Genomic DNA, 19,547 nt, shown 5'->3' with positions numbered 1-19,547 from the left:
ATGTGTTTTTAATGCGTTTTTGAAAGCTAAATAAAGATCATTATTATTATTAAGATTATTGAACAAAAAAAAAAGATTTGTGATGTAATTTCTTGTCCAACCTCCTCTTTTACATTTGTCCAACCCATACTCCATTACACATAGATAGATAGATAGATAGATAGATAGATAGATAGATAGATAGATAGATAGATAGATAGATAGATAGTTAATAGTTAGATATAAATATAGAAAAAGAAAACAAAAAGCAGCACCAAAAGAAGACAAAGGGTGCAAAAAATCCTTCCAGGTATATACCAAACCTCATGCTATTGTCCAGAAAAATGAAGGCAGCACTCCAGTAGAAAAAATAGGTGATTTATTGGCCCATGTGCAACGTTTCAGTCCAAGATGTGGACCTTTCTCAAGCGAACAATAGATAGATAATAGATAGACAGACAGATAAATAGATATCAATATAGTTAGATCGATAATAGATAGATAGACAGACAGATAGATAATAGATAGATATCAATATAGATAGATAGATAATAGATAGATGATAGATAGATAATAGATAGATCTATAGATAGATAGAAGGAATGCGATGGATAGATAGATAGATCTATAGATATATCTATACATAGATCGATAGATATTATCTATCTATAGATCTATCTATCTCTTTCCTTCTATCTATCTATAGATCTATCTTTCATCTATCTATCTATCTATATCATTCCTTCTATCTATCTATCTCATTCCTTCTATCTATCCATCTCATTCCTTATATCTATCTATCTATCTATCTATCTATCTATCTATCTATCTATCTATCTATCTATCTATCTATCTATGTCATTCCTTCTATCGATAGATAGATAGATAGATAGATAGATAGATAGATAGATAGATAGATAGATAGATAGATAGATAGATAGATGATTGATAGATGATTGATAGATAATAGATAGATAGATAGATAGATAGATAGATAGATAGATAGATAGATAGATAGATAGATAGATAGGCATTTAGATAATAGATAGATAGATAGATAGATAGATAGATAGATAGATAGATAGATACCGTAGATAGATAGATAGATAGATAGATACCATAGATAGATAGATAGATAGATAGATAGATAGATAGATAGATAGATAGATAGATAGATATGGGATAGATATGGTCCATGACGATCTCCCCTATAGAACAGTGACATCAGGAAATGTCACCGCTCTATAAGGCCTCCAGAGACACACTGACAGGAGACAATGGCTCCTGCAGTGCATCACTGAATAGGTTACCTTAATTCATTGCTCTCACTATATGGCAATTCTGTGTGGGAATTTTTCCACGCAGCAGTGCCGCAAGTGAGAGTATGAACTATACTCACAGCAGCGGAGGGATACAGTGCGGAAGGATACCTTCTGTCATTGTATCCCGGTGCCCATGGAGAGCGGTCGCATCAGCTGATGTGTATATTGTATATTGTATACTGTTGGTTTATTATTTTAATATTTTTTACAGGTGATCGATGGCTTCGGGATCAAGGTGATTGGTGAGTATGTACTTTATGTTGTATGTAGTGTATGTTGTATGTACTCTATGTACTGTACGTTGTATGTACTGTATATTGTATGTTCTGCATGTACTGTGTTGTATGTACTGTATGTTGTATGTACTGTATATACGGTATGTTGTATGTACTGCATGTTGTATGCACTGTATGTACTGTATTTTGTATGTACTGTATGTTGTATGTACTGCATGTTGTATGCACTGTATGTACTGTATGTTGTATGTATTGTATGTACTGTATGTTGTATGTACTGTATGTTGTATATATTGTATGTACTGTATGTTGTATGTACTGTATGTTGTATGTATTGTATGTACTGTATGTTGTATGTACTGTATGTACTGTATGTTGTATGTATTGTATGTACTGTTTGTAGTATGTACTGTATGTTGCATGTACTCTATGTACTGTATGTTGTAAGTACTGTATATACAGTATGTTGTATGTACTGTATGTTGTATGTACTGTATGTACTGTATGTACATGTACTATATGCTGTATGTACTGTATGTTGTATGTACTGTATGTTGTAAGTACTGTATGTAGTATGTACTGTATGTGCAGTATGTTGTATGTACTGTATGTTGTATGTACTGTATGTTGTATGTAGTGTATGTACAGTATGCTGTATGTACTGTATGCTGTATGTACTGTATGTTGTATGTACTGTATGTTGTATGTACTGTATGCTGTATGTACTGTATGTTGTATGTACTGTATGTTGAATGTACTGTATATGTGTGTATGTGGTTTGTTGTTTTTGTTGTTTTTTTACATTCAACACATTAGCCGGATGATGGGACTACTACTGTCCCATCATTGGCTAATGTGTCAATCACTGTCACTGAAGCAGGCATAGCCGGATGGGACATGTAGTCCCATCGGACGATGCCTGCACACACACACACACACACAGCACTGCAGACCCCCGGACAGCCCCGGTAGACACCGAACACCCACGGACAGCCCGCAGACCCCCGGACACCCACGGACAGCCCGCAGACCCCCGGACACCCACGGACAGCCCACAGACCCCGGACAGCCCCAGCAGACCCTCGCACACCCACGGACAGCCTGCAGACCCCTGGACAGCCCCGGCAGACACCCGCACACCCACAGATAGCGTGCTGACCCCCAGCAGACCCCCGGACAGCCACGGCAGACCCCCAGACAGCCACAGCAGACCCCGGCACACCCACGGACAGCCCCGCTGACCCCACACACACACAGACACGCACATAGCTCCACCCACACTCCGCCCACACACTTCCCTCCTCTCGATCTGCAGCGTTTCATCTGCATCTAAACCGCAGATCTTTTTTACACCTGCGGTTTTGCTGCAGATGTGCCTGACTCAATGCAAGTCAATGGGTGCAGAAACGCTGCAGATCCACACAAAAAATTGACATGCTGCGGAAAAAACACCGTTGCGTTTCCGCGCGTTTTTTCGTTTTTTTCCGCAGCATGTGCACAGCGGATTTGGTTTTCCATAGGTTGACATGCTACTGTAAAATGCATGGAAAACTGCTGCAGATCCACAACGTGTGCACATAACCAATGTACCTCAAAATGCTATCAATAAAACTACAGCTGGCCATGCAACAAAGAAAAAAAAAATCTCATACAACTCAATGGACGGAAAAATAAACATTGCCAGTCTTGGAAAGTGTCGAAAAAAATAATTTCACTTTCTGTTACTAAGTTCTGAATTGTTTTTACCACTAAAATACAAAAAACAACTTTGTACATGTTCAGTATCGCCATACTCGTATGGAGGAGAATCATGTTGCCATGTTAGTCATTTTAACATTACACTGGTGAAACCTAAAGGGCAGGGTTGTGTTTCTTCACAATTTCACCCCATTTTAAATGTTTCTTAGGCTTCGTTTGTCAATATAGGCCTCACTTGTCCTTGTTGCCCATAGCAACCAATTAGAGTTCAGCTTTTACTGTTTAAACTGCTGTGAAGAAATGAAAGCTGAGCTCTGATTGGTTGCTATGGACAACAAGAATAATTGAGGCCTAGTATCATATAACAAACATTGCAGCACAAATCCCATAGTACTCAATGCGATGGATATCAAATATTGGGTCTATTGCAATAGCGACACACAGGCGCCATTACTTTCTGCTTCGTGACCACATAATATAAGGTGAAGAATGAATTTCGTTCCCATGTAAAACCTGTAAACTGTGCAACATGAAGTAGATTATAAGGGATGGCCCATCTTCCAGATCATCAGTAACAGGATGGGAACCTGAAGCCTGGCGCGTTTCCAGCCCTGGTATTATGCAGAACCAGTTTTAGCGACAGGTGATTGCTCTGCACAAGGCAGCAGTGTTTGTACTGCAGAGAATTATCCGCACTGTCCATGGCGGGGATACACAGGGAATTCCCCCGCAGCTGGCATCCATTGCATAAACACAACTCCAATACTACAGGGAAAGATGAATGGCTTGTGAACCAGAATAGAACGATTAGGCGGTAAAATCCTGATGGACATAGGGAAGCCATTATATCTAAGGGGCACAGGGCATCAAAAGGTGGTTACTACGGGGTGGAAGCGAGCAACTGTGGTGAAAAGTGGACCACATGAGAAACTAAGTCATGTCACATTGCCACTCCTTGTCTCTGAATTCAACATTCACATTGTAAAATGATCCACTAGAAGCAAAGGGCCCATGCTGAATATTGAGTGCAGCTCTGGAGTATAATACAGGATGCAACTCGGGATCAGTAATGTATGTACACAGTGACTGCACCAGCAGAATAGTGAGTGCAGCTCTGGGGTATAATACAGGATGCAACTCAGGATCAGTAATGTAATGTATGTACACAGTGACTGCACCAGCAGAATAGTGAGTGCAGCTCTGGGGTATAATACAGGATGTAACTCAGGATCAGTAATGTAATGTATGTACACAGTGACTGCACCAGCAGAATAATGAGTGTAGCTCTGGAGTATAATACATGATGTAACTCAGGATCAGTAATGTAATGTATGTACACAGTGACTGCACCAGCAGAATAGTGAGTGCAGCTCTGGGGTATAATACAGGATGTAACTCAGGATCAGTAATGTAATGTATGTACACAGTGACTGCACCAGCAGAATATTGAGTGCAGCTCTGGAGGATAATACATGATGTAACTCAGGATCAGTAATGTGATGTATGTACACAGTGATTGCACCAGCAGAATAGTGAGTGCAGCTCTGGGGTATAATACAGGAGGTAACTCAGGATCAGTAATGTAATGTACGTGCACAGTGACTGCACCAGCAGAATAGTGAGTGCAGCTCTGGGGGTATAATACAGGATGTAACTCGGGATCAGTAATGTAATGTATGTACACAGTGACTGAACCAGCAGAATAGTGAGTCCAGCTCTGGAGTATAATACAGGATGTAACTCAGGATCAGTAATGTATGTACACAGTGACTGCACCAGCAGAATAGTGAGTGCAGCTCTGGGGTATAATACAGGATGTAACTCAGGATCAGTAATATAATGTATGTACACAGTGACTGCACCAGCAGAATAGTGAGTGCAGCTCTGGGGTATAATACAGGATGTAACTCAGGATCAGTAATGTAATGTAAGTACACAGTGACTGCACCAGCAGAATAGTGAGTGCAGCTCTGGAGTATAATGAAGGAGGTAACTCAGGATCAGTACAGGATCAGTAATGTAATGTATGTACACAGTGACTGCACCAGCAGAATAGTGAGTGCAGCTCTGGGGTATAACGAAGGAGGTAACTCAGGATCAGTAATGTAATTTATGTACACATTGACTGCACCAGCAGAATAGTGAGTGCAGCTCTGGGGTATAATACAGGAGGTAACTCAGGATCAGTACAGGATCAGTAATGCAGAACTTAATTTGATTGTTACTTATTCAATGGCAGCTATATTAGCGGTTATTATATAATGTTAATATGACAAGAAGCTTCAATTATTGGCACTTTAACACTATCACTATATACATATTAAAAGTGGAAGTCCACGACTTCAAGGCGTTGTGACAATTTTTTCATGTGAGGTCAGATTACCGGGTATTCTCACTAACGCCTTATTGACAGAAGTATTAAACCCATTTCACGTCGCTCTGCCTGACCTATCCTTCTACACACCTGCAGGAGTATATCAAGTAGTAACATAACAATATGTCGCCCTGAAACCATTCACCTGACAGGCGACGATCCTCTGCCCATCATTACGGTGTTCACAATTCTCATTGTCCCCGCAGGTGACATAATTCTCATGTTAATGTCGCTGCTTAGTTTATAAATACTCTATGGGTCACCCCCTATTGTAGCACAGACTCCTATACTCTGCAGATCACAAACTGTTAGCAAATTTACCGACAGCTGGTGAGCAATGCAATCTGCTATAAACAGTAACTAATGTTATCTGTAAAATAATGATAAAGCTGCACCATATCATAGGACAATAAAGTGTCAATAACATGTCGGGAAACTGCATAAGAAGCAATTCCCTAATACAAAATCTCCAAAAATAATACGAGATCTCCAAAAAGGGGCAAGAACAGTAAAGAGATTTACAGGTCTATGGAAATCCTGCATCTATATGACTGGCTCACCACTGCATTGTATAGGGAGTAATTGCATATATTTGAGGGAATTGATGTTTTTGCTATTCAATAATGGAGGTGCATTTAAAATATCCATTCATATTGCACAATAACTTGTGATCATATACGCTGCAGCTATTGCAAAAAGGCTACCTACAGCATTGATGGACTACACAATTATAACAGGTGGAGAAATTGCATAAATAGCAATTCCTGCATTCATGTAAACTTTACGCATAAATCATATCATTAAATAATCTGTAGGAAAAACATCTATTATCTGTCTATCTAGTATCTGTCTATTACTGTATCTATCTAGCTGTGTATATGTATATATATATATATGCTACCTTCATCACATGATGGGGGTTGTAATCCCACCAATATGTGTCCAAAAAGTTGTGAACAAAACTTTTCTGCAAATAAATAGTTGTTTAGTCATTTGGATCCTACCCTCATGGCAGCGATCAGCGCTATTCGGGGCGATTATTTCGCTTGATTATCATTTTCCATCGGGGGATCTGTTGGGTAAATTGGGCAAATATCTTCAGGCATTTTACAGTAACTGTTCCTGGCGCAGCAGATGGCTTATTAGTGCTCCCAGAATACAGACAGACACCCACCCACACGGGGCACCCAGCGACAGGCGCCCATGACCCTGAACCCCCCTCACCAGTGAATGTTATAGATACACTGGTGACAGTGTGGTCCCCTTGACCTGTGCAGGGATGACTCCTGATCCCTGGGCTCCAGCCCCCACAGCCCTTCTCACCTTTTCTTCTGCAGGGTCCCTGGAGGAGCAGAGTCCGCCGCTGCGCACTTTGTGCCTCCTCTGCTTGCTTTGTGCCTCCTCTGCTCGCTTGGTGCCTCCTCTGCTCGCTTTGTGCCTCCTCTGCTTGCTTTGTGCCTCCGCTGCTTGCTTGGTGCCTCCTCTGCTCGCTTGGTGCCTCTTCTGCTCGCTTTTGTGCCTCCTCTGCTTGCTTTGTGCCTCCGCTGCTTGCTTGGTGCCTCCTCTGCTCGCTTTGTGCCTCCTCTGCGCGCTTGGTGCCTCCTCTGCTTGCTTTGTGCCTCCTCTGCTCGCTTGTTGCCTCCTCTGCGCGCTTTGTGCCTCCGTTGCTTGCTTTGTGCCTCCTCTGCTTGCTTTGTGCCTCCTCTGCTTGCTTTGTGCCTCCTCTGCTCGCTTTGTGCCTCCTCTGCTCGCTTGGTGCCTCCTCTGCTTGCTTTGTGCCTCCGCTGCTTGCTTTGTGCCTCCTCTGCTTGCTTTGTGCCTCCGCTGCTTGCTTTGTGCCTCCTCTGCTTGCTTTGTGCCTCCTCTTTGTGCGCTGCTCGCTTTGTGCCTCCGCTGCTCGCTTTGTGCCTCCTCTTTGTACCTCTTGTCCTCGCTTTGTGCCTCCTCTGCACTGTTTGCTCCGTGTGTAATGTACAAGTTATGTAGCAGGAAGGAAGTTGTGCAGTTTGTCTGGGGCTGAACGCTACGAGCTTCCTTGTACTGGGGGAACTGAGAAAGTTTCCATTGTCAGGACTCGGCTCTGCTCGCAGCTCAGCTACTTCCAGCAGCACTGCCTGCGCCCGGGAGACAGGAGGCTGCTTATCTGTCCTCTGCCATCCAATCACTGGGTGCAGGAGGAGGACACCATGGCTGAGGAGAAGCCTGGAGAATGGCAGCCTGGCATGGGCACAGCTTGTGGGCGAGGGCTGGAGAGAGCAGCTCCTGAAAGGAAAGCTATAGACTGGGCTACTGGGAGAGTGAGATGGTGTATCTAAGCCGGTCACGTGTGATCCTGTCTGCTGAGCTGTGTATCTAAGCCGGGCAGGTGTGATGCTGTCTGCTGAGCTGTGTATCTAAGCCAGTCAGGTGTGATACTGTCTGCTGAGCTGTGTATCTAAGCCGGTCACGTGTGATCCTGTCTGCTGAGCTGTGTATCTAAGCCGGTCGGGTGTGATGTTGTCTGCTGAGCTGTGTATCTAAGCCAGTCAGGTGTGATACTGTCTCCTGAGCTGTGTATCTAAGCCAGTCAGGTGTGATACTGTCTGCTGAGCTGTGTATCTAAGCCGGTCAGGTGTGATGTCTGCTGAGCTGTGTATCTAAGCCGGTCAGGTGTGATGCTGTCTGCTGAGCTGTGTATCTAAGCCGGTCAGGTGTGATGTTGTCTGCTGAGCTGTGTATCTAAGCCAGTCACGTGTGATACTGTCTCCTGAGCTGTGTATCTAAGCCAGTCACGTGTGATACTGTCTGCTGAGCTGTGTATCTAAGCCGGTCACGTGTGATACTGTCTGCTGAGCTGTGTATCTAAGCCGGTCACGTGTGATACTGTCTGCTGAGCTGTGTATCTAAGCCGGTCACGTGTGATGCTGTCTGCTGAGCTGTGTATCTAAGCCAGTCACGTGTGATGCTGTCTGCTGAGCTGTGTATCTAAGCCGGTCACATGTGATACTGTCTGCTGAGCTGTGTATCTAAGCCGGTCACGTGTGATGCTGTCTGCTGAGCTGTGTATCTAAGCCAGTCATGTGTGATATACTGTCTGCTGAGCTGTGTATCTAAGCCGGTCATGTGTGATATACTGTCTGCTGAGCTGTGTATCTAAGCCGGTCATGTGTGATACTGTCTGCTGAGCTGTGTATCTAAGCCGGTCACGTGTGATACTGTCTGCTGAGCTGTGTATCTAAGCCGGTCATGTGTGATACTGTCTGCTGAGCTGTGTATCTAAGCCGGTCACGTGTGATGCTGTCTGCTGAGCTGTGTATCTAAGCCAGTTACATGTGATACTGTCTGCTGAGCTGTGTATCTAAGCCGGTCAAATTTAGGCTCCATTTGCTCCTCAGGCTTCTGGTTCCGCCTTTTGCTCTCTTCTCCCTCCTTGGACCTTTCTTCGCCCTCCTTTGATCATCCTCTTTGGACTTCTTTCCATCCTTCTTGAATACCCAGCACTTGGGCTCCTCAGGCCACTGTGGGTGTGATCCCTACCACCCGCGGGCATCAGGCCTCGCTCTTTAGGCTACGTTCACACTAGCGTTCAGCCAGTGTGCGTCGCGCTAGCGTCGGGCGACGCAGCGGCGACGCACGCGTCATGCACCCCTATGTTTAACATGGGGGACGCATGCGTTTTTGTGTGTTGCGTTTTCCAACACGTGCGTCTTTTTTGACGCGTCGGACCAAGAAAACGCAACAAGTTGCATTTTTCTTGCGTCCGATTTTCGTCAAAAAACGACGCACGCGTCGCAAAACGCAGCGTTTTTGCGTGCGTTTTGCCGCGTTTTTGCGTGCGTCGTGCGTTGCGTCGCCGACGCAGCGGCGCGCAATGCTAGTGTGAACGTAGCCTACACCCTCTCTGGGCCTTTCTCAGTCTCCATGGTCCATACTCGTGGGTATCACTACTATACTAATATCTCTTATTAAGGTCCTTCACTTGGAGGAGACTGTCATATGTCATCAGGGTACTCTCCACATGAAATTATTCAAGAGTTAGGGCATCTGACACGTGACTCACATGCTCAAAATGCAACATGCACGTATCACACAGATGAACGTTAGGTGCATGTGTTCATGGTCCATGGCGTTGACATTTCTTGGTAGATCCTCAGAGCCACAGACTGAAACCTCTGCTCCCACCAAGGGGATCTATAGTCTCCCACCATAGAAAATCTATAATCTACAACAACACATTTTTTCTTTAGATTTTTCATGAATATTTCAATCACTTTTAGATATTTTTTTTAATGTCTTTATGTTTTGCTCCCACCCAAGGTCAAGGTTATGTGTATGTGGGGGGTTTTGATATTGGGCAATTGCCCAGGTCCCCATCCCCGTAAGGGTCCCCAGCAATTACTAGCGGAAATTGCATTAAATACCAATTCTGCATTATCAGCGCAGCTTTCGATGTTAAAAGGTTCTACAATCTACAGGAGTTTTGAAGAACTGAACAGAAGAAAGACTGGTAATTCCTCTATAGTGTGAATATGTGCTCCGTCTCTACTTATGTGTGTGTATGTATGTGCTCCGTACTTATGTGTGTGTATGTATGTGCTCCGTCTCTACTTATGTGTGTGTATGTATGTGCTCCGTCTCTACTTATGTGTGTGTATGTATGTGCTCTGTGTATACATGTGTGTGTATGTATGTGCTCCGTCTCTACTTATGTGTGTGTATGTATGTGCTCCGTCTCTACTTATGTGTGTGTATGTATGTGCTCTGTGTATACATGTGTGTGTATGTATGTGCTCCGTCTCTACTTATGTGTGTGTATGTATGTGCTCTGTGTATACATATGTGTGTATGTATGTGCTCCGTCTCTACTTATGTGTGTGTATGTATGTGCTCTGTGTATACATGTGTGTATGTATGTGCTCTGTCTCTACTTATGTGTGTGTATGTATGTGCTCTGTGTATACATGTGTGTATGTATGTGCTCTGTCTCTACTTATGTGTGTGTATGTATGTGCTCTGTGTATACATATGTGTGTATGTATGTGCTCCGTCTCTACTTATGTGTGTGTATGTATGTGCTCTGTGTATACATGTGTGTATGTATGTGCTCTGTCTCTACTTATGTGTGTGTATGTATGTGCTCTGTGTATACATATGTGTGTATGTATGTGCTCCGTCTCTACTTATGTGTGTGTATGTATGTGCTCTGTGTATACATGTGTGTGTATGTGTGTGCTCCGTCTCTACTTATGTGTGTGTATGTATGTGCTCTGTGTATACATATGTGTGTATGTATGTGCTCCGTCTCTACTTATGTGTGTGTATGTATGTGCTCTGTGTATACATGTGTGTATGTATGTGCTCTGTCTCTACTTATGTGTGTGTATGTATGTGCTCTGTGTATACATGTGTGTATGTATGTGCTCTGTCTCTACTTATGTGTGTGTATGTATGTGCTCTGTGTATACATATGTGTGTATGTATGTGCTCCGTCTCTACTTATGTGTGTGTATGTATGTGCTCTGTGTATACATATGTGTGTATGTATGTGCTCCGTCTCTACTTATGTGTGTGTATGTATGTGCTCTGTGTATACATGTGTGTATGTATGTGCTCTGTCTCTACTTATGTGTGTGTATGTATGTGCTCTGTCTCTACTTATGTGTGTGTATGTATGTGCTCTGTGTATACATATGTGTGTATGTATGTGCTTCGTCTCTACTTATGTGTGTGTATGTATGTGCTCTGTGTATACATATGTGTGTGTATGTATGTGCTCTGTGTATACATATGTGTGTATGTATGTGCTCCGTCTCTACTTATGTGTGTGTATGTATGTGCTCCGTACTTATGTGTGTGTATGTGCTCCGTCTCTACTTACATGTGTATATGTATGTGCTCTGTGTATACATATGTGTGTATATGTATGTGCTCCGTCTCTACTTATGTGTGTGTCTGTATGTGCTTTGTGTATACATATGTGTGTATGTATGTGCTCCGTCTCTACTTATGTGTGTGTATGTATGTGCTCCGTACTTATGTGTGTGTATGTGCTCCGTCTCTACTTATGTGTGTGTATGTATGTGCTCCGTCTCTACTTATGTGTGTGTATGTATGTGCTCCGAACTTATGTGTGTGTATGTGCTCCGTCTCTACTTATGTGTGTGTATGTATGTGCTCCGTCTCTACTTATGTGTGTGTATGTATGTGCTCCGTACTTATGTGTGTGTATGTGCTCCGTCTCTACTTATGTGTGTGTATGTATGTGCTCCGTACTTATGTGTGTGTATGTGCTCCGTCTCTACTTATGTGTGTGTATGCATGTGCTCCGTACTTATGTGTGTGTATGTGCTCCGTCTCTACTTATGTGTGTGTATGTATGTGCTCTGTGTATACATATGTGTGTGTATGTATGTGCTCCATCTCTACTTATGTGTGTGTATGTATGTGCTCTGTGTATACATATGTGTGTGTATGTATGTGCTCCGTCTCTACTTATGTGTGTGTGTGTGTATGCATATGCTCTGTGTATACATATGTGTGTGTATGTATGTGCTCCATCTCTACTTATGTGTGTGTATGTATGTGCTCTGTGTATACATATGTGTGTATGTATGTGCTCCGTCTCTACTTATGTGTGTGTGTATGCATGTGCTCTGTGTATACATATGTGTGTATATGTATGTGCTCCATCTCTACTTATGTGTGTGTATGTATGTGCTCTGTGTATACATATGTGTGTATGTATGTGCTCTGTGTATACATGTGTGTGTATGTGCTCCATCTCTACTTATGTGTGTGTATGTATGTGCTCTGTGTATACATATGTGTGTGTATGTATGTGCTCTGTGTATACATGTGTGTGTATGTGCTCCGTCTCTACTTATGTGTGTGTATGTATGTGCTCTGTGTATACATATGTGTGTGTATGTATGTGCTCCATCTCTACTTATGTGTGTATGTGCTCTGTGTATACATATGTGTGTGTATGTATGTGCTCCATCTCTACTTATGTGTGTGTATGTGCTCTGTGTATACATATGTGTGAGTATTTATGTGCTCCGTACTTGGGTGTGTATATGTATGTGCTCTGTGTATACATGTGTGTGTATGTATGTGCTCCGTCTCTACTTATGTGTGTATGTATGTGCTCTGTGTATACATATGTGTGTGTGTGTATGTATGTGCTCTGTGTATACATATGTGTGTGTATGTATGTGCTCTGTGTATACATAGGTGTGTGTATGTATGTGCTCCGTCTCTACTTATGTGTGTGTGTATGTGTGTGCTCTGTGTATACATATATGTGTTTGTATGTGGTCTGTGTATATTTTTATGTGTATGTACTGTACATATGTGTGTATATATCTGCTCTGTGTTCCTTTGTATATGTATGTATGTATGTGCTGTGTGCGTAATGCGTATGCATGAATTCTGTGTATACTGTACCTGTTTTAGTATATATGTGATCTATATATATATATATATATATGTGTATGTATGTGCTCTGTGTATACATATATTCGTATGTATGTGCTGTTTACATTTGTATGTGTATGTATGTGCTCTGTGTATACATATGTGTGTATGTATGAGTTCTGTGTATATTTGTATGTGTATGTATGCTTTGTGTATATGTGTGTATGTATGTGCTGTGTGTGTATGCATCAGTTCTGTGTATACCTGTTTTAGTATACATGTGATCTATATATATATATATATATATATATATATATATATATATATATATATATAAATATGTGTGTATGTTGTTATGTTTGCTAATGACAGGTGTTATGAAGGCAATCCAGAAACACAGTGTGCTTAGCAATCAGAGCGCACACAGTGATCTGACAAATACCCAAAAATACAAGAACGAGCTCTGAGACGTGGAAACTCTGTAGACTGCACACCTGATCCTATCCTAAACACAACTAAAAGCGGCTGTGGATTGCGCCTAACAACTACCTAGGCAACTCGGCACAGCCTAAGAAACTAGCTAGCCTGAATATAGAAAAATAGGCCTGACTTGCCCCAGAGAAATTCCCCAAAGGAAAAGGCAGCCCCCCACATATAATGACTGTGAGTAAGATGAAAAGACAAAACGTAGGGATGAAATAGATTCAGCAAAGTGGGGCCCGATATTCTAGGACAGAGCGAGGACAGTAAAGCGAACTTTGCAGTCTACAAAAAACCCTAAAGCAAAACCACGCAAAGGGGGCAAAAAAAACCCACCGTGCCGAACTAACGGCACGGCGGTACACCCTTTGCGTCTCAGAGCTTCCAGCAAAACAAAAGACAAGCTGGACAGAAAAAAAGCAACAAAAAAGCAAAAGGCACTTAGCTATACAGAGCAGCAGGTCACAGGAACAATCAGGAGAAGCTCAGATCCAACACTGAAACATTGACAAGGAGCAAGGATAGCAGCATCAGGCGGAGTTAAGTAATGAAGCAGTTAACGAGCTCACCAGAACACCTGAGGGAGGAAGCTCAGAAGCTGCAGTACCACTTGTGACCACAGGAGTGAATTCAGCCACAGAATTCACAACAGTATGTATGTGCTCTGCGTATATGCATATGTACATGTGCAATGTGTATGTGCTTTGGGACGTTTTATGTATTTGGTAATTCCCCCCCCCCAGTTCTAGTACTATAACTTTACATTATATGATCATATCTTAGTCCATTTATTACAACACTACACACTGGCATCACCTTCTTGTAACTACGGGATGTATGCTTAGGGAAGGGTGTAAAGGTCCTAATTGCAGTCACACCTTCACCCTTTAAAGTTGGAATTAATGCAGTAGTATAATAGTATAACAGAAAATATTCTTTCTGCATGGTTAGAAGGGAATATATTGTGAGCTGCCAGAAGGGGAAGAAGACTGATTCTGCCCAGAGTTACCCCTTACTGCACAAATTAATAGCAGTAATAAGGGGAATACATGAATGCAAAGGATATTTTTTTCCCTTTTTTTACCGTTTCATTTGATTTTATCTATTCTTGCATTCAAAATGATGCTTCTTATGGCCCTTCTTTAAAGCAGACCCTTTAGCTACTCCCCCCCGTCAGACATGAAGCACCAGGGCTTTACTTCTGTTTTGCATCCGAGCTCTGAACATGTCCTTCTCAACTGAAATTCTGTACAAAATTTGTAAAGCAAAATGTTTGCAAAGTTACTGATCATTTGATGCGGATTTTAGCAGTAATGTGTAAATCATTTTTCAAAAGTGGAGTTCCCCTTTAAGTAGCGCAGGATTGCACATGAGGACATTAGTGTTTGCAGTGTGTTTTGCGAATGTCCTCTTTAGGTTGTTTGCTCGGCATGTAGACTATAGGAAGGATTATGGTCATGTTTTACCATAAAATAAAAAAAACAAGGTATCTATAGTAACGCAGGAGGCATTGTCTCGTAAAGTCGGCTGTCTATATAGGGGATGTGTCATAGCGTGTATACGGTATATGGTTACGGCGCCAGCTATTACGCCGTGTGTACTGTACACATATGGTAGTTGCTGTATAAGAAAAACAACAGAAGGGAGAAAACAAACACGACTTGTTTGTGTATTCTGCTTTATTTATTCAGAGCAAATGAACTCTCAGGGCGCACCCAGCCGGGAACGGGAGACGCACCGCAGAGCGGAAAAACTCACTCTATGCAAGAGAGAAATGTTTAGTTGTTAGAAGAGGTCTTAAAATGCTGTTTATGGATTTTTAAAAGTAAGTGGCAGTTTTTCTAGTATAACAAAAATAACATTTTCATAAATTTGTTGGATAGAATCAGTCTTCTTCTCCTTCTGGCAGCTGACAAAATAATCCCTTCTTCCTATCCATACCGAAGGAGTTTTTCTGCTATACTGCCATTGAACTGCTCTGCTCTTTTCCTGACAAGCAGGCCGAAAGCTACGTCTATTAGTAGAGAAGATCTCTATGGCAGTGGGAAGAGTGACCAATCATGTGCGACCACCAGGTGACTGTGTACAATGTTACATACTTTGACCACCAGGTGGTTCCATACTGTGTAGTAAAAATGTCATAACTCATTGTTGGAATGCTATTTCATCTTTTTTTTTATGGCCATCCACTTTAAAAGGTAGAATTAGCAACTACAGTGGCGTGTAAAAGTTTGGGCACCCCTGTTCAAAATTACTGCTATTGTGAACAATTAAGCAAGTTGAAGATGAAACGATCCCTCAAAGGCCTAATGTCACAGATGACGTATTTCCTTTGTATTTTAGATAAAAATAAATAGATTTTGAACTTTTACATTTTAAAAATTTCAGAAAGGAAAATGGATAGATGCAAAAGTTTGGGCACCCTGCATTGTTAATACCTAGAAGCACCACCTTTTGCAAATATCACAACTTGTAAACACTTTTTGAATCTAGCAAACAGCCTTTCAATTCTTATTTGAGGGATTTTCCTCCATTCTTCTTTGGAGAATTCCTCCAGTTCTGTGAGATTCCTGGGGCGTCTTGCTTCCTCTGCTATTTTGAGGTCTGGCCACAGATTTTCAATGATATTCAGATCGAGGGACTGTGAGGGCCATTGTAAAACCTTCAGCTTGCGCCTCTAGAGGTCGTCTATTGTGGATTTTGACGTGTGTTTAGGATCATTATGTATTTGTAGAAGCCATCCTCTTCCTCTTTTCACCTTCAGCTTTTTTACAGATGGTGTTATGTTTGCATCTAGAATTTATTGAAATTTCATTGAATCCATTCTTCCCTCTACCCGTGAAATGTTCCCCGTGCCATTGGCTGCAACACAACCCCAAAGCATGATTGATCCACCCCCATGCTTAATGGTTGGTGAGATTTTCTTTTCCTGATATTCTGTGCCCTTTTTTCTACACGTATGCCTTTGATCATTGTGGCCAAAGATTTCTATTTTACCTCATTGGTACACAGGACGTGTCAGGTTTAAGTGTTCTTTTGCATACTTCTGAAACTGAATTTTATGGTGAGGACGCAGGAGAGGTTTTCTTCTGATGACTCTTCCATGAAGGCCATATTTGTGTGGATGTCACTGAACAATGTACCACAACTTGAGAGACTGCTAAATATTTCTGAAGGTCTTCTGCAGTCAAGCAGGAGTTCTGATTTGCCTCTCTAGCAATCCTATGAGCAGCTCTTCCTGAAATTTTGCTTGGTCTTCTAGACCTTATCTTGACCTCCACTGTTCCTGGTAACTGCTATTTCTTAATTACATTTTGAACTGAGGAAAGGGCAACTTGAAGACACTTTGCAATCTTCTTCTAGCCTTCTCCTGCTTTGTGGGCCTCCACCATTTTAATTTTCAGAGTTCTAGGCAGCTTAGAAGAACCCATGGCTGCTGTTGTTTGGCACAAGGTTAGAGGAGGCTGGGATTTATAAAGCTGGAAATTGGCATCACCTGGCCTTTCCTAACGATGGTAGTGAGCAAGCCATAACCCTAACAGGCTAACTAAGGCCTGAAAACTTAGTCAAAGTTATATGAGCACACAAATCTGCAAGGGTGCCCAAACTTCTGCATTGGCCCATCTTCCTTTAAAAGATGACAATGCTGGTGTCAAGAAGACTATTTTGCTTGTCTCTTGTTATTACTGGTGGCCAACCCTTTCTCAGGACGTTCAAAGTTTTATTACTTCCTGTCCATCTTGTGCCAAGAACAAGGTTCCTAAGCGGCTACCCTCTGGTCTTCGTCTTCCGCTTCCTGTTCCATCGGCTCCGTGGCAACACATCGCAATGGACTTTATCACCGATTTGCCTCGTTCTTCCGGCTGCACCGTCATTCTTGTGGTTGTGGACAGATTCTCCAAGATGGCTCACTTCATTTCTCTCCCGGGCCTGCCCTCTGCTCCTGATTTGGCTAAAGTTTTTGTCCACCATATTTTTCGGATTCATGGCTTTCCTCAACATATCGTTTTGGACAGGGGAGTCCAATTCACCTCTCGATTCTGGATAGCTCTCTGTAAATATATGAACATTACGCTGGACTTCTCCTCCGCCTACCACCCACAGACCAACGGTCAAGTGGAACGTACAAATCAGACTTTGGTGACTTTTCTAACTCCTGTCAGAGTGACTGGGTGGATTTACTTCCATGGGCTGAATTCGCATACAACAACCATACCAGTGAGTCTTCTTCCAAGACACCTTTCTATGTCGTCTACGGGCAACATCCCGGTGTTCCTCTGCCGGTTCCTCCAGCCTCGGGCGTACCTGCAGCTGATCTTCTGTCTGGGGAGTTCTCCAGGATTTGGCAGGAGACCAAGACCGCTCTTGAGTTAGCACATGACAGGATGAAGAGACACGCGGACAAAAGGCGTTTAGATCCTCCTCTATATCACCCTGGTGATAAGGTGTGGTTGTCTTCCAGGTTCGTTCGCTTAAAGATTTCCTCACGCAAGTTGGGTCCCCGCTATATTGGACCTTTTGAAGTTTTGTCCCGCATTAATGATGTTTCTTACAAATTAAAGTTACCCTCTTCACTCCGTATCCCCAATTCTTTTCATGTTTCCCTCCTGAAGCCAGTTGTCCTTAATCAGTTCCATGCTTCGTCTGCTCGGTTTCCTCGGCCTGTTTCCACTGATGATGTTTTTGAAGTTAAGGACATCCTGGCTATGAAAAGTCTTAGAGGTAGGACCTTTTTTTTGGTTGATTGGAAGGGTTTTGGTCCTGAGGAGAGATCTTGGGAACATCGGGAGAACATCCAGGCTCCTCAGATTTGGCAAGATTTCTTTCCGGTCTTAAGAAGGAGGGTTGTAAGGAGGGGGGTACTGTTACGCCATCACCGCCGCCTTCCCGGGTGCCCTTTCATACTTACCGCTTCACGGTGTCCCGGAGGGGTGCCGCTCCTCCTTCGGCATCTTCTCTTCTGCTCGCGCAGCCGGCTTCTGCTTCTGGTCGGGTGCGCGCGCGTACTGGGTTTCACGGCGCACGCGCACCCTCATCTCTTTGATTCATGCCGCTCCTTCCTCTCCTTCCGCTCTGCTCTATTCCCCTGGAGGACTTTGACCCGGAACGTATGCTGCCGCTCTGCTTATCAGGCCGCCTCTTCCGTCTGGCGGTGCCTGATTATCATTTGTATATTGCAAGTGTCTCTGGCCCTCTCGTCTCCTGCGTACTCTCCTGTGTTCCCTCCGTTTTACCTTGTGGATTGTCTTTTTCCTGACCCTTGTTCCTCTTCTGGTTTTTCTTTTAGTCCTGGTCACCCATTACCTCCGTCCCTCCTGGGTATCTGAGTTCCTGCCGTTCCAATCTGCTGTCTTACCCTCGTCTGTGTTCCTGTATCTTCACCTAGCATTCTGTCCTGGTCATCCTTTACCTCCGTTCCTCCTGTGTATCTGAGTTCCTGCCGTTCCTGTCTGCTGTCTTACCCTCGTCCGTGTTCCTGTATCTTCACCTAGCATTCCGTCCTGGTCACCCATTACCTCCGTCCCTCCAGTGTATCTGAGTTCCTGCCGTTCCTGTCTGCTGTCTTACCCTCGTCTGTGTTCCTGTATCTTCACCTAGCATTCCGTCCTGGTCACCCATTACCTCCGTCCCTCCTGGGTATCTGAGTTCCTGCCGTTCCTGTCTGCTGTCTTACCCTCGTCCGTGTTCCTGTATCTTCACCTAGCATTCCGTCCTGGTCACCCATTACCTCCGTCCCTCCAGTGTATCTGAGTTCCTGCCGTTCCTGTCTGCTGTCTTACCCTCGTCCGTGTTCCTGTATCTTCACCTAGCATTCCGTCCTGGTCACCCATTACCTCCGTCCCTCCTGTGTATCTGAGTTCCTGCCGTTCCTGTCTGCTGTCTAACCCTCGTCCGTGTTCCTGTATCTTCACCTAGCATTCCGTCCTGGTCACCCATTACCTCCGTCCCTCCTGGGTATCTGAGTTCCTGCCGTTCCAGTCTGCTGTCTTACCCTCGTCCGTGTTCCTGTATCTTCACCTAGCATTCCGTCCTGGTCACCCATTACCTCCGTCCCTCCAGTGT

General features: G+C 43.3%; 1 protein-coding gene across 1 annotated transcript in view; it reads right to left on the bottom strand.

Annotated features, from left to right (window-relative positions):
- The window catches only part of ITPKB (inositol-trisphosphate 3-kinase B), a 94,757-nt gene extending 87,032 nt beyond the window's left edge, over nucleotides 1-7,725 (bottom strand). The window contains exon 1 of the mRNA XM_069768398.1: nucleotides 6,933-7,725. The gene's annotated coding sequence lies outside the window, so the exon portion shown is untranslated. The remainder of the gene's footprint in view (nucleotides 1-6,932) is intronic.
- Nucleotides 7,726-19,547: the final 11,822 nt, after the last annotated feature.

Source organism: Ranitomeya imitator, chromosome 5 (genome assembly GCF_032444005.1).
Source record: "Ranitomeya imitator isolate aRanImi1 chromosome 5, aRanImi1.pri, whole genome shotgun sequence".
Taxonomy (NCBI): domain Eukaryota; kingdom Metazoa; phylum Chordata; class Amphibia; order Anura; family Dendrobatidae; genus Ranitomeya; species Ranitomeya imitator.
Note: the sequence above shows the minus strand (reverse complement) of the source record. Positions and strands in the feature narration are given on the sequence as shown.